Here is a 13,444-nt window from a genome sequence, read left to right on the forward strand (position 1 = left end):
CTCCTACCCCCTCGTGTGCCACAGTGTCGGCCTTCACAGGTGCTGCTACTCACTAACCGCGCTTGACCCAACAGTCTGCTAAGGCTACACGGGGGATCTTTGTCGTTGTCTCCACTAGTCAGGGCTCTGCTGCTATCGAGTGATACAAGAAGATCGATGTAAGTTGTTTTTTCGCCTTAAATGTGAACAGCTGATTAATACAGAGGCCGGTTGCTATGGAGACGCGCTCGACACAGTCACTATGCATGGGCACGTGCATGGTGACATCACCACGCACAACACGTGACAATCAGTGACTACTTTAGCACTAACCGTTTGTGTGCTGGAGAGTGAACCCGCTACAACGTTGACGTTTGAGTTCCGTGACGTCTCGCTGGTGACTACAACAAGCAGCTGCATCGGGCGATTTACCAGGCAAGGCCCACTGAGCTATGCGGCTCTTTTATAGTTCTACTCACAGAAGCGACCTCGCCACACGTGACGACAGCTTAATGAAGTGGCTCATCGCGTAGAAATGTATTGCAGCCAAATATTAATCATTCTAAATGCTGAGGTAAAACCGGAAAAATCCACGCGACCACAGGGAGGGAGAGACACTGGAAAATCCAAATATACAGCAGGCGTCAGGGTTGGGATTGAACCCACGACCTCCTGTACACCAGGCGAGGTAGTTAACATCTCCTAGCAACCATGGCGTATTGATGTGGAATGATGCTCTGAGCCTCATGTCAGTGTCTTGTGCACCAATATATTTTACATCCTAGTGTCACTCTTTAGTTGACTGTTGGTATCCTGAACAGAAATGAATAATAATCGATTGTTACTTTCTGAAGATCATAAAATATGAAGGAGGAGGAGGGAGCAGGTGGAGGGGGAGGACGGGGAGGGGGAAGAGGGAGGGAGGGGGGGGGCGAAGGAGAGGGAGGGGAGGAGGAGGGGGTAGGAGGTGGGGGGAGCGGTAGGAGGGACGAGAAGGGGGTGAAACACTCTGTAAGTGTAGCCATGGCAGTGGAATGCAATCGCTGAGCACGCTTCACAAGCATCTTGATGAACACCGAGCGATGGAACCCGGCTTATGACGAAACCTTTTGAAGGCGAGGGTCACGCTAGGGGCTGCGAGGTGGCCAGATGCCGCCACATGGAGCAGGTTCGTGACACCCTCCTTGACGCTCCTCGCCTTCGTCTCCGTGACGCTCCTTTCAGTAGCGACGACGTCGTGGGCAGCAGGGGGCAGTGCAGCGATATCCGTGGCTGTCCCTGCGCTTTGATAGGCTCCCAACGTCTGTCCACGTGTCCCATCTTCACAACCCGCGCTTGGCAGTGTGGCGAAGTACGGTGAAAGAACTCCCATAACCTGCACGGCATGGAGCGGCCTCTGTCCGTGTGCGTATCTACGTACGTGTGTTGAACTTATTTCCCACCGTACATCGCCAACCATGCTAATGGGAAGTGTGTGAGTCCAGGAGTGGGTTGACAAGAATAACAGCAACAACAAGAACGATGATTTCAACTTGTAGCACGCTGCACGGTAAGTCGCTCGCTCTCGTGCAGAGAGGACGACCCCAGAGGCGCCAGGAGGGAGGATCCACAGACGAGGAGCGGGATAGGCAACAGCCAGGCGGTGAGGAGCCAGGGCCACCAACGATTGCCCCGAAATCTGCGCTCCTCCCCTACAAATCAAAGTGGCGTCGGGCAAGTTTTTATTAGGGGCTTAAAAATTTCTGGGAGAACGGAGAACCCAGATGTAGGGAGCGGAGGGTGGGGAAGGGAGGAGGGAGGGGGAATTGATGGAGGGAGGGAGTGGAGGGAGTGGAGGGAGGGAGTGGAGGGAGGAAGTGGAGGGAAGGACGGAGAGAAGGAGGAGAGGTAGTGAAAGGCGTTGAGAGAGGGAGAGAGAGGAGATGTCGGGGAGGCTGACCCCCGGCTCCTCGCTCACGTGGGATCCACTGCTCCCCTCTTCCGTGTCCTGGGGAGGGTTACTGCTCACCGACTCCCCCCACCCCCCCCCCCCCCTTTGCTGCGGCCCCTCGGGGCATGTTTCGTGGCTGGCGCTTAGCCACCTGGGGTCAATTCACACAATCTCTGCTCACACTCACTCACACCCACTCACTCGAAATCCGACGTCGCTCCTCTCCCGTGCCACGCACCAATCGCGCACGTGGGACTCGGGGTCGGGGGTCAGAGGGCAGCGACATCACTCGCACACGGACAGCCGATTGGGGGGTTGTCTCGGAGATTTATTTAAAGGGCTGTATGAACAAACTCACGGGTACGCCGCCCGTTCACCCCACGCACATGCTAAACAAAAGGCAGCACGAATAATATCGCGTGTACGCCGCCCGTTAGCCTCACGCACACGTTAAACAAAAGGGCGTATGAGTACTCTCACATGCCCATGTACGAGTCCGCCGCCGCTCACCACATGCACACGCTAACCCCGAGACTAAATGCATGGGCGAGCACAAACACGTGGGTAAATACACACTCATGCACAAACACAGGGTACAACGACGCACACCAACTTGCATCCGTTCCACCCTTGCAGAAACCACACGACAAGGTTTATTGATCCCCAACAGTTTATTCTCAGCGAGTCCGAGGCTAAATTACCCGAGTCAGTTTGAGTCAGCAGGGCAGGTCTAACCTATTTCCCGCTGGTCAAAGACCCGATCTGTATCGCCTCTTTCAAATCACTCTCCTAAGACAATCTCACAATGGCCTCAATATCTCACTCTCGGGTACTCACAGTTCGACTCGTACGGAGCTGCTGGGTCGGATCCTCGCTGCACTTCGACTCGTCACACGGACGTTCAAGTGGCTGGGAAGTCGACGGCCCCGAGCCTGGCTTGAGTACAATGCGAACCAACTCTCCCTACCTTCTCTACCTTTTTTATTGTCCTCTACATCAAAGATAAATCAGCGCTGATCCGCTGGCCTCCCGTCCAATCAGATGGCTCGGATGTTCCGCCACTCTCCCCGGACCGGTGCTCTCTCAGACGTCCGCTTTTCATCTTCTAAACAAGCGCATCTGTCCTACCAATCAGAGGACCGGCCATGTTTTTCCCGCTGTTGGTGACTCCGTCCCCCCCTACCTGCCTGGTGTTCCGTGTGTGTTGTGGGTGTTTTCTATCCGCGGTGGCTCAGCAGCCCCGTCGTGACCATGTAATTACTACCCAAGTAACGGCCCCGCGGGGCACGTTAGCCTCGGGGGAGGTCGCCCAATTCCCTGGCCGCAGGAAACCGTGAAGTTTGGTCCCATGAGAGGGCTTCTGGGTGAAAACCTGTCGGCCAGGTGACCTCCCCTCGGGGCTCTATGTGGGGGTGTGTGTGTTCATGTGGGGGCTCTATGTGGGGGTGTGTGTGTGTTCATGTGGGGGCTCTATGTGGGTGTGTGTTCATGTGGAGGCTCTATGTGGGGGTGTGTGTGTTCATGTGGGGGGCTCTATGTGGGTGTGGGTGTGTTCATGTGGGGGCTCTATGTGGGGGTGTGTGTGTTCATGTGGAGGCTCTATGTGGGGGGGTGTTCAGGTGGGGGCTCTATGTGGGTGTGTGTGTGTTCATGTGGAGGCTCTATGTGTGTGTGTGTTCATGTGGGGGCTCTATGTGGGGGGGTGTTCAGATGGGGGCTCTATGTGTGTGTGTGTGTTCATGTGGGGGCTCTATGTGGGGGTGTGTGTTCATGTGGAGGCTCTATGTGTGTGTGTGTTCATGTGGGGGCTCTATGTGGGTGTGTGTGTGTGTTCATGTGAGGGGTGGTGAGGGAAGAGCAGCGTCGGCCCCGTCGCTCGGAGGTGGCGGCGTCGCGGCCACGGCGTCGGCAGGACGGCTTCGCTGCTGCGGCACCACACAGACGCCACGACGCACGGCGCTCGCCACCCTCGTCACCGTCACGCGCAGCGCCACGCCCGTGACTGGCTGGTGGCTGTCGGTGGCTAGGGGCTGCGTGGCTCTCCATCACAACGGGGGGGGGGGGGGGGGGCTGAGCGTAAACAATCCTCACAACCTTCATAAGGGGGTGGGGGTGTTAAAATAAGTACCGCTCTGTGTGTGTGACGCCAGCGTGGATGAATTCACCCTGCCAGAGGAGTGTGACTGTAGTGTAGGGGTACAGTGATTAGCAATGGTGAAAAATAAATATACGCAGCACAGTGCTACATCCGTACGTGACGTCACTGCAAAAGAGCCCCCCCCCCCTCATTGATAATCATGAGGTTGATTTTTACGCTCCCGCAGGTCGAGCGGAAATATTTTTTACGCGAATTCGCTTTAAATTTGACGTTTCTTTATTGAATGTTAATCAAAGAAATAATTTTACGCAGCAACAAAGTGTATTTGGTATCTTTATTTATTTCTTCAGAGAAATCTGTCAAACTCCTCAATTTTATTTTATAAGTTAATCAAAAAATAAGTTACGTGCAACAATTCCTAAAAAAAATTACAGTCACACAAGAAAGCGTAAATGTATATCTTAAATATTACAGCTTGTCCTAGGACGGGCAAAACGCTAGTATTTATATATTTATAATAAAATATAAATACACGTGTATAAGTTTTTTCAAATATATTTTTGTTTATATACATTTATACATGAATTAATATTTATATAAATACGTAACAAAATATTTGACAATATATATAAATATACGTGTATATATTTAGAAATAAATGTATCGTAGTGCGATGACAGCGGTGTGGTAGTAGCTAGACGGTGCCACGTGACTCACCGTGGTGCTGGGACCCCGAGGGAGTGGGGGAGATGGGGATGTTGGGGGTCACGTGGGGTTCATTGTTTTACTGCTGGCACTAGTCCAGAGTTGCGGACCGAGTCACGGATCGCGACCGATTCCCAGACGCCGTTTAGGTCCCTGCGGTGCCTAGAGCGGTGTTGGTGCGCGCCACGCGAGGGCGCTGCCGCTCCACCGCAGGGATTTGCGGGGCGCGCTGAACATTGAAAGTGCACGGGAGATTTCAAAAGAGGCTGTGGCCAAATCAACCCGGAATGTCGCCGAGTTTTTTTTTCCAAATCTCGGAAGCTGCTCATGGTTGAGCCTGGACTGTGGCGCTTGGATTGGTGAGCGGCGTGCACGTCGGAGTGCGGTGTGCAGGTTACGCGTTGTGGCTCTCTACGATGCGCTTTCAGGTTCTGCCCCTTGTTGATCAGCGCGATGTCTGTGACGTTCCCTCCACGTGCTGGGAGCATCGTCAAGATTTGAATCGTCTTCAGTTGAAAGCGGAAATGCGAAGAGCATTGACAGATTTCAATTCTTCTTTACGCTGGAGCTGAGATTCCAATCATAATTGTTAAGTTATTTAATGAGATTCAGGGTACTCCTCGAGCCATGGGTAAGGTTTTACATATTTGTTCAAGTAACGGGACATTGACTGGACACGAAGGGACTTTTATTCGTCCTCTTCAATCCATCTTCAGTCTGCGTGCCAACATCGCCCTCACTCAAGTGGGCGTCGGTGCACATCGCAGCCGCACGGGAACGGTGCCGGGGCCACAGCAGCAACAGGAATGGAACAAAAGAATCCCGTCACGACCTCAGCGGCGACCACCGACTGAGTAAAATCACACCATTGGAAACCTCATTTGGCAGTAACAAAATATGATAATTGTTTTTTTACCCTTTTATCTGGCAACAAAACTGACACCTTTTTTACAAGGAGTCATGTTTACATTGACCACAATACCTGTGGTCGGAACGCAAACAAAAAACAACAACTCTGATAATGTATGCACCGTCCTTGAAATTGATTGGTCCACACCCGAGACAGACGAGGCTCTAAAGAAAGCTGTCTCGGGTGTGGACCAATTAATTTCAAGGACAGTGCCACATACATTATCAGAGTTGTTTTTTGTTTGCGTTCCGACCGCAAGTATTGTGGTCAATGTAAACATGACTCCTTGTAAAAAAGGTGTCAGTTCTGTTGCCAGATAAAAGGGTGAAAAACCAATTATCATGAGTAAAATCAATTTGCAACTGCGCACAGCGAATAACAGAAGAACATTAAGTAGCAAATAAAGTGAATAATAGATAAGAAAAATGAATAATAAAATGTATTATAAAACGTATTAATAATAAAATTTATAAAAATACACGTAAATAAAATTAATAAGTTACATTAAAATAATGAAAAAGTTTGATTTAATAACTTAAAGTTAATTATATGAGAATAATTAAATGAATAATTTAAGTGAAGTCATAATTTAAATAAATTCGTGTGAAAATATTTATAAAATATTTAATAACTTAAATACAATGAATCGTGTATGAATAATATATTAATAATAAAATAAACAACAGGGCTAATAAAATTAATAATAAATGCACCGGTTCCTCCCCTTGTTAAATGGTGGATGTTAGGGGCAGGCGAGTGTGAGTAGCTGCGTCTTGTACAGAGCACGGATGAACTTATTCACTCGCACGAACGCCACCCACCCATTGTACATCACGTTAAGCACGGGGGCAATCACTGCTGTTGAGAATATATTTTATTTTTAAACCAAACAAACCACGCGTGACAGAACCCTCCGCGTGTAGGCACACGAGCTGCAACATCAAAGTGAAGGAGTGTGCGCACGTCAATGAGAATGGCCGTGAAGGGTCGTGAGTGGCAACGCTGCCGAGCTGCTCACAGCCCAGCTGCTCGCGTGGAGGAGGAGGCGAGGCGAGATTCGGGGCGAGGCTTTCGCTTGGGAGCGAGAGGCCGCTTGGAAGACGAAACAAAAACATCTCCTGACGGCCGTGGGTGCCCATGGGGGGCGAGTGGGGCGCTGATCACGCGGCGGGGATTCCCCCTCGGCGTGTCCCTGGCGCCTGTGGACGACTCCGTGTGGGTGGAGCGGTGGCCACAGCCGTGAGCGCTGCGCTGGGCTACGAACCCAGCGACCCGAGTTCGATTCCCGCTCGCGGCCAAACACCGGCGACGATCATCTTAACCGGTATTGGGCCTTCCCTGGGTCGACTCAACCTCAAATGAGTATCTGGTGCGTTGTGTAAACACGGCCACTGGGGAGACAAAGGCGGTCGGGCTTGGAGCTATCGTCACAACCACCATCTCGTACAACTCCCTGCGTTAATAGGTGCACGCTAACAGTGCTGGTCACACAAGTCTATGCAGGCTCCACGTGGATCTCTGTGCGTGTATTTCTATGAATTTTTTTTAGATGCCTTTGAATTGTCAAATTACTTTATTCGGTGCACTGAATTGTGCTCATTGCTGTGTTTTTACTTTCTGCGCTATCTGATTGCGTTCGAGATATATATGATTATATAATTACTAGCCTATAGCCCGTTCAAGGACGGGTGTTTTGCAGTTAATCTGAAATATTCTATCGAAAATAATGACCCGCTCATGATTATTAATGAGGGGGTGGGGTCCACATGAGTTACGTCATCCGCTCATGATTATTAATGAGGACGGGGGCCTCATGTGGAGTGACGTCACGCGCGGGACGCACACACATTCTTGCCTTATGATATCAGTAAATATTTATAGCCCCATCACCTGTCAATACTTCAGGTGCGGCTTCCTGTGTCGGGCTGCGCGCTGAGCGATGTTCCCCTCTCGAGCGTCCGCAAGGCGCTGCCGCAGGCATCTTCAGGGGCGCGCCACTCGCAGCTCGAGCGGTGAAGCCGCCCTCGGACGACACGCGGCTGAGAGGAGACGGACAATGGACGCGTTAACACGCACACAGATTCGTCCGTGATGAGTCTGTGAAACAACAAAACAATTAACAAGAAGCACGAATGAACAACGCGGGCGGTGGAGTTGTGCGAGCGATGGACGATGTCAGACCTGGCCAGGCGTTGATCTCAGCTGGGGCGATTGGCAGTGCAATGCGCGAACCGCTGCACCACCGCTCCACCCCGCAGGTTGCAAATTTACATCCAGTAAACGGGATTAGGAAGAGTGTCTAACGTTACGTTTGTAAATACGTCGACACGAAGGTGTTCAACTAATGCTACAATGCCGTTTAAGTTATACATGATACAATATCGTGTTGTTCCCTTTGCAAGAGATATTTGCACTCGATCATAGTGAATAATGCTGTTGTGTTCAACTGAAGGTGTTGAACGTGTACACGTGCCAAAGCTGGTTAACACACTCACAACGTCTAATAATTCGTGCCGTAATCAAAAGCAACACGCATTTTGAGTATCACACCACAGCCCAGTAACTTCAGAATGTGAAGGTTTATCACTCAAAGTTGTGTCACGCACCGCCAAATGAGAACCCCTCCGACCGGTTCGGCTTCACGTTCCTACGCTCAGCGTGGAAACAAATCTCAGCCGTGAGCAGTCACTGCAGCCTGCAACCCTTTGGTTGTCAGTCGTTAACAATGTGATAATGTTAATACACACAAAGTGTTTGGTGAAACAAAGACGTTGTACTTACTTGACGGTCACTTAATTTGTGAACCGCTGGTGTAGTGTATAGTGGAGTGTATAGTACACTGTATAGTGTGGTGTATAGTGTACTGTATAGCTGTGTAGTGTATAATGGAGTTTATAGTGTTTATATATAGTGCAGTGTATAGTGGAGTTACAGTGGATGTGTAGTGTAGTGTATAGTGGAATGTATATTGTACTGTATAGTAGTGTATAGTGGAGTCTATAGTGTAGTGTATATTGTGTGGTGTATAGTGTGTGGTGTATAGAGGAGTCCATAGTGTAGTGTATATAGTGTAGTGTATTGTGTGTGGTGTATAGTGGAGTCTATAGTGTACTGTATATTGTGTGGTGTATAGTTTGTGGTGTACAGTGGTAATAAATACAGTGGTTTGATGAAACAAAGTAGTTGTATTAACGTGCCCGTACTTACTTTGTCTTTTCAATTATTTACTTTCTAAATAAATCTGCCCATGTCTCGCACCCCCCAGAATGTGCATCTTGTACCCACAGGGGGTGCGTGATGCACCCCAGGTTAAGAACAAATGACCTATTTCCGGCTATGGGCTTGTATCTTGATTTTCGGGCTAAATTGTTCAGATTCCGACATAGAAAAAATTCGAGTTACATTCTCTGGAACCTAACCCTTCTGAAACCTGGGGACTGCCTGTACTATAGATGTGTAGTGTTGTAAAGACAAATAAACTTCTTAGGAGGCATTTTGTTTATTGTTATTCCTTTCTTATACAGTCCTTAACACACAGGCGTATACGGTCCCCTCACCCGATACCCTAAGGAGGTACAGCCTCCGGACTCAGCGTCACCTACACACAGATCTTCTTGATACCTAAGGAGGTACAGCCTCCTAGCTTAGCGGGACTTGCACGTCTACCGCTAACCTCCTTCATACCTAAGGAGGTACAGCCTCCTGGCTTGGCGGGACTTGCACGTCTACCACTACCCTATCCCAGAGTCCCGGCTGGGACCTAGGGAAGGCTATCTGACCCACCGCTGGCCCGGTGGGTCCTGACCACTGGATACACCGAGCCTTAGCCCTCAAAAGGGCCGGAAGGCTGGTCCAGGGTCCTAGCTAGTCTTCAGCCCGGGCTTCGGTCTTCGTGTAGGGAGAGAACTCCGTGAGCTCTGCGCGGTCACTCTTCTTATACTCGTTTGTGGCCAGGTATAACCAATCACACATTCCCACGTGGAACTGGCTGATTGGTTCTCCCCAAACTGTGGCTACGATCCACTTCACCTCGTCTGACCCCAACCGTTATGTACACTGAGGTAACGCTGCACTGCCCCCTTGATACCTGGTGGCAATGCAGGTTACCGAACAGTGCGTGGTTAACACCTCGACAGATGAATAATCTTAGTGTTGGAAATGATAGCTAGGATAAGCATAGCATTGCAAATTGCAGTCTGGATAGCTTACATAATGAATATCATAGATAGGATAAGTACGATAACTGGTAGCTAGAATAAGTGCAGCCTTATTAATGATAGTCAAGTTAGGAAAAGCATAGTAATATAAAGGGTAGCTATGATTAGTATAACATGAATTATTGTTTATATAATAATAATAGGGAATATTGGTTGCTAAAAACACGTGCATGCGTAATGGCGAGATTCTTGCAATGGAGCCAAGGAGAACTACGCAGGAGCGCTACGACAACTTTTATTTAATCTTTTATTGATGACTGCAACCCCTCTGTGTCCTCGATAACGGTCACGGCCAGGAAATATCGAGGCACAGCGGGCACGGGTCACACGTCCCTCTCTCTCTCTCTTCACGTGGTCGTGTGGATTTTTTACGGGTCTCTATGTATCTCTGTGTCCCTGTGTATCTCTAAGTGCCCATATATATGTGTGTCTCTATGTGTCACTCTGGGTCTAATATCTCTATGTGTCTCTATGTATCACTCTGGGTCTAATATCTCTATGGGTCTCTATGTGTCACTCTGGGTCTAATATCTCTATGTGTCTCTATGTGTCACTCTAGGTCTAATATCTCTATGTGTCTCTATGTGTCACTCTGGGTCTAATATCTCTGTGTCAATGTGTTACTCTGGGTCTAATATCTATATGTGTCTCTATGTGTCACTCTGGGTCTAATATCTCTATGTGTCTCTATGTGTCACTCTGGGTCTAATATCTCTATGTGTCTCTATGTGTTACTCGGGGTCTAATATCTCTGTGTCTCTATGTGTCACTCTGGTTCTAATATCTCTATGTGTCTCTATGTGTCACTCTGGGTCTAATATCTCTATGTGTCTCTATGTGTCACTCTGGGTCTAATATCTCTATGTGTCTCTATGTGTCACTCTGGGTCTTATATCTCTATGGGTCTCTATGTGTCACTCTGGGTCTAATATCTCTGTGTCTCTATGTGTCACTCTGGGTCTAATATCTCTATGTGTCTCTATGTGTCACTCTGGGTCTAATATCTCTATGTGTCTCTATGTGTCACTCTGGGTCTAATATCTCTATGTGTCTCTATGTGTCACTCTGGGTCTTATATCTCTATGGGTCTCTATGTGTCACTCTGGGTCTAATATCTCTGTGTCTCTATGTGTCACTCTGGGTCTAATATCTCTATGGAACTCTATGTGTCACTCTGGGTCTAATATCTCCATCTGTCTCTATGTGTCACTCTGGGTCTAATATCTCTATGTGTCACTCTGGGTCTAATATCTCTATGTGTCTCTATGTGTCACTCTGGGTCTGATATCTCTATGGGTCTCTATGTGTCACTCTGGGTCTAATATGTCTATGTGTCTCAATGTGTCACTCTGGTTCTAATATCTCTATGGGTCTCTATGTGTCACTCTGGGTCTAATATCTCTATGTGTCTCTATGTGTCACTCTGGGTCTAACATCTCTATGGGTCTCTATGTATCTAAATGGGTCTCTATGAATATCATTTGTGGTGTCCAGGTGGTTTCTGAAAACAAGAGCTACATAGCTCAGTGTTGCCTCATATGGTAAAATAAACATAGTTGTTACTTACAGTTTGTGCGTTGGGCATGGCTGGGTAGCTCTGTGCGGTGTTTAAAGCTGTTGTTTAAAGGGGCAACTTTCACACCTCCATCACGTGACACAACACCACTCCAGTCGTCTTACGCGTACTGAAGTTTAACGCTGCAGGCGTGGTCCAGATGTATTGTGACCCTATCCTCCCCCCTCTCCCCCATTTAATTATCTAAAATTTAATATATATATTTAAAGGAAGGTTAATTTAAAACAAATTAATATGCAAAGGAAAGCAAATGTTAGGGGTCAATTAATTTTTTTGGGGGGGGGGGGGTCACCAGACATCTGGACCAATCCTTTACAAGGCACGCAATGCTGTTGACAGCAGTGGTTCTCAACCTTTGTTGGCCACTGCTGTGCCCCCCTTTATTGATTTTTGTTCAAACCGAGTACCGCCCTTGCCTGACCCAACATGGTTCTGAGAAATAAATGCGTGAAGAATGAACGTCAATATTTGAACCAACTGTACATTTTGTGATGTGTCTTAACTCGCCAGTAACTGCAAGCGAATACAATCAATCCCCGTATTAGTTTTGTTATTGGCAACTTGTCTGGAATAACAATTGCTGAGTGGTCCACCTGGGAGGAAGGTTTAGGGGAGTCCTTTTGGAACGACATTAGAAGAAGAAACAAACTAAGACAACAAATAAATATATAAAGTATACAGTGTTGTTTGTCTTTAAAAACGCAGAAGTTTCGTCACGCGAGTGTCAAAATGAAACTCAAAACAAGAAGCTGAAATATTTTCTCTTGCTATTTATTTAGAATATATATTTTTCCTGCTGTAAAAGTCGCTTTGTACATTATAGGGAGACTACTTACTACTCATCGTGTGCAAATTACAACTACAACAATAATTTACACTTAGAGAGTTGCGAGTTGCATCCGGAGGGTCCCGCCACCAATGCACCGCGCGTATGGAAAGCAGAAAATAGACAGAGCCTGCAGGGTAGACGGGCAGGGCTTGGCAGGGGGGGGGGGGGTAAAGGGCGATTTAGCCACTCAGTCACTCACTCACCCACCTACTCACCCACCTCCTCTCACTCACTCACCCACTCGCTCACCCACCCACCCGATCACCACACCAACAGAGCCTTGACCTCGGAGTCCTTCGAAGGAGGCGACCCGTAGTCCTCAGGGGTCTCGTGGTTAATGAGCGGAGATCGGTCCCTGTAGACATTGGTTCTCAATCTGGCGTGAACGCTTCCCCTGGGGGTGCGAGATGCCCTTTCTGGGGGGTGTGAGACTTGGCCAGACTTTGTTAGAAGGTAAATAATCGATACACAAATTAAGCACGGGCACGTAAGTAAAACTCCTTTGTGTATCAAACCCCCAGGTATTTATTAACATTATTAAACATTTTTACTATTGAGAACCAAAGGGGTGCAAGGCTGCAGTCAACGTTAAGAGCCACTGCTGTCAACGTTGCGGGGGCCATCCCATTGCGTGCCTTGTACAGGGCTGGTCCTGATGTGTGGTGACCTGTGTTAAATATATTGTTAAAAACAGTTACCAAAAAATACGTTAAATATGTTAACGTGTGCAATTAATTGTGATTAACTAAAAATGTGTGCTAAGTGTAATTAAGAATGTGTGAGCGCAGATGTTCTTAATTGCCCCTGGTGTGGTGTGTGTCTGTATCCTTGTTTATTGTGGAACGGCCTTCACCTCTCTTTAGGTTGACTCAGCCTTAATGTGAATTCCTGCTGCAGCAGCAATCACAGCCACTGGGAAGACAAAGGCGGTTGGACAGGCTCTGGTTATACCCCTGGAATACATGTTATTATGGTCGTGGAGAATTGACGTAATTCGTATTACGCGTTTTTTTTTAGAACGCGCTAAATCCAGACATTTGTAGAGCAAATATGTTACGTTAAAATAGGCAAAATCACTCTTAATATTATTTTTTGGAAACGGCATTTATACAACACAGACGGGACACAGAGGACTTTTTATAGAGACATGCAGACTAGAGACCCACAGACAAGAGACACAGATTCATGTACGGGAGTATA

General features: G+C 48.0%; 1 long non-coding RNA gene across 1 annotated transcript; it reads left to right on the forward strand.

The window, feature by feature from the left end:
• The first annotated feature begins 6,274 nt into the window (after positions 1–6,274).
• Positions 6,275–9,115, forward strand: LOC142906612 (uncharacterized). The gene is made up of 2 exons (XR_012930391.1): positions 6,275–6,991; positions 7,528–9,115. It is a non-coding gene; the product is annotated as an uncharacterized LOC142906612 (long non-coding RNA).
• The last annotated feature ends 4,329 nt before the right edge of the window (positions 9,116–13,444 follow it).

The sequence above is a fragment of the Petromyzon marinus genome, chromosome 68, assembly GCF_048934315.1.
Source record: "Petromyzon marinus isolate PM22_M1 ecotype Great Lakes invasive population chromosome 68, UKy_Petmar_22M1.pri1.0, whole genome shotgun sequence".
Taxonomy (NCBI): domain Eukaryota; kingdom Metazoa; phylum Chordata; class Hyperoartia; order Petromyzontiformes; family Petromyzontidae; genus Petromyzon; species Petromyzon marinus.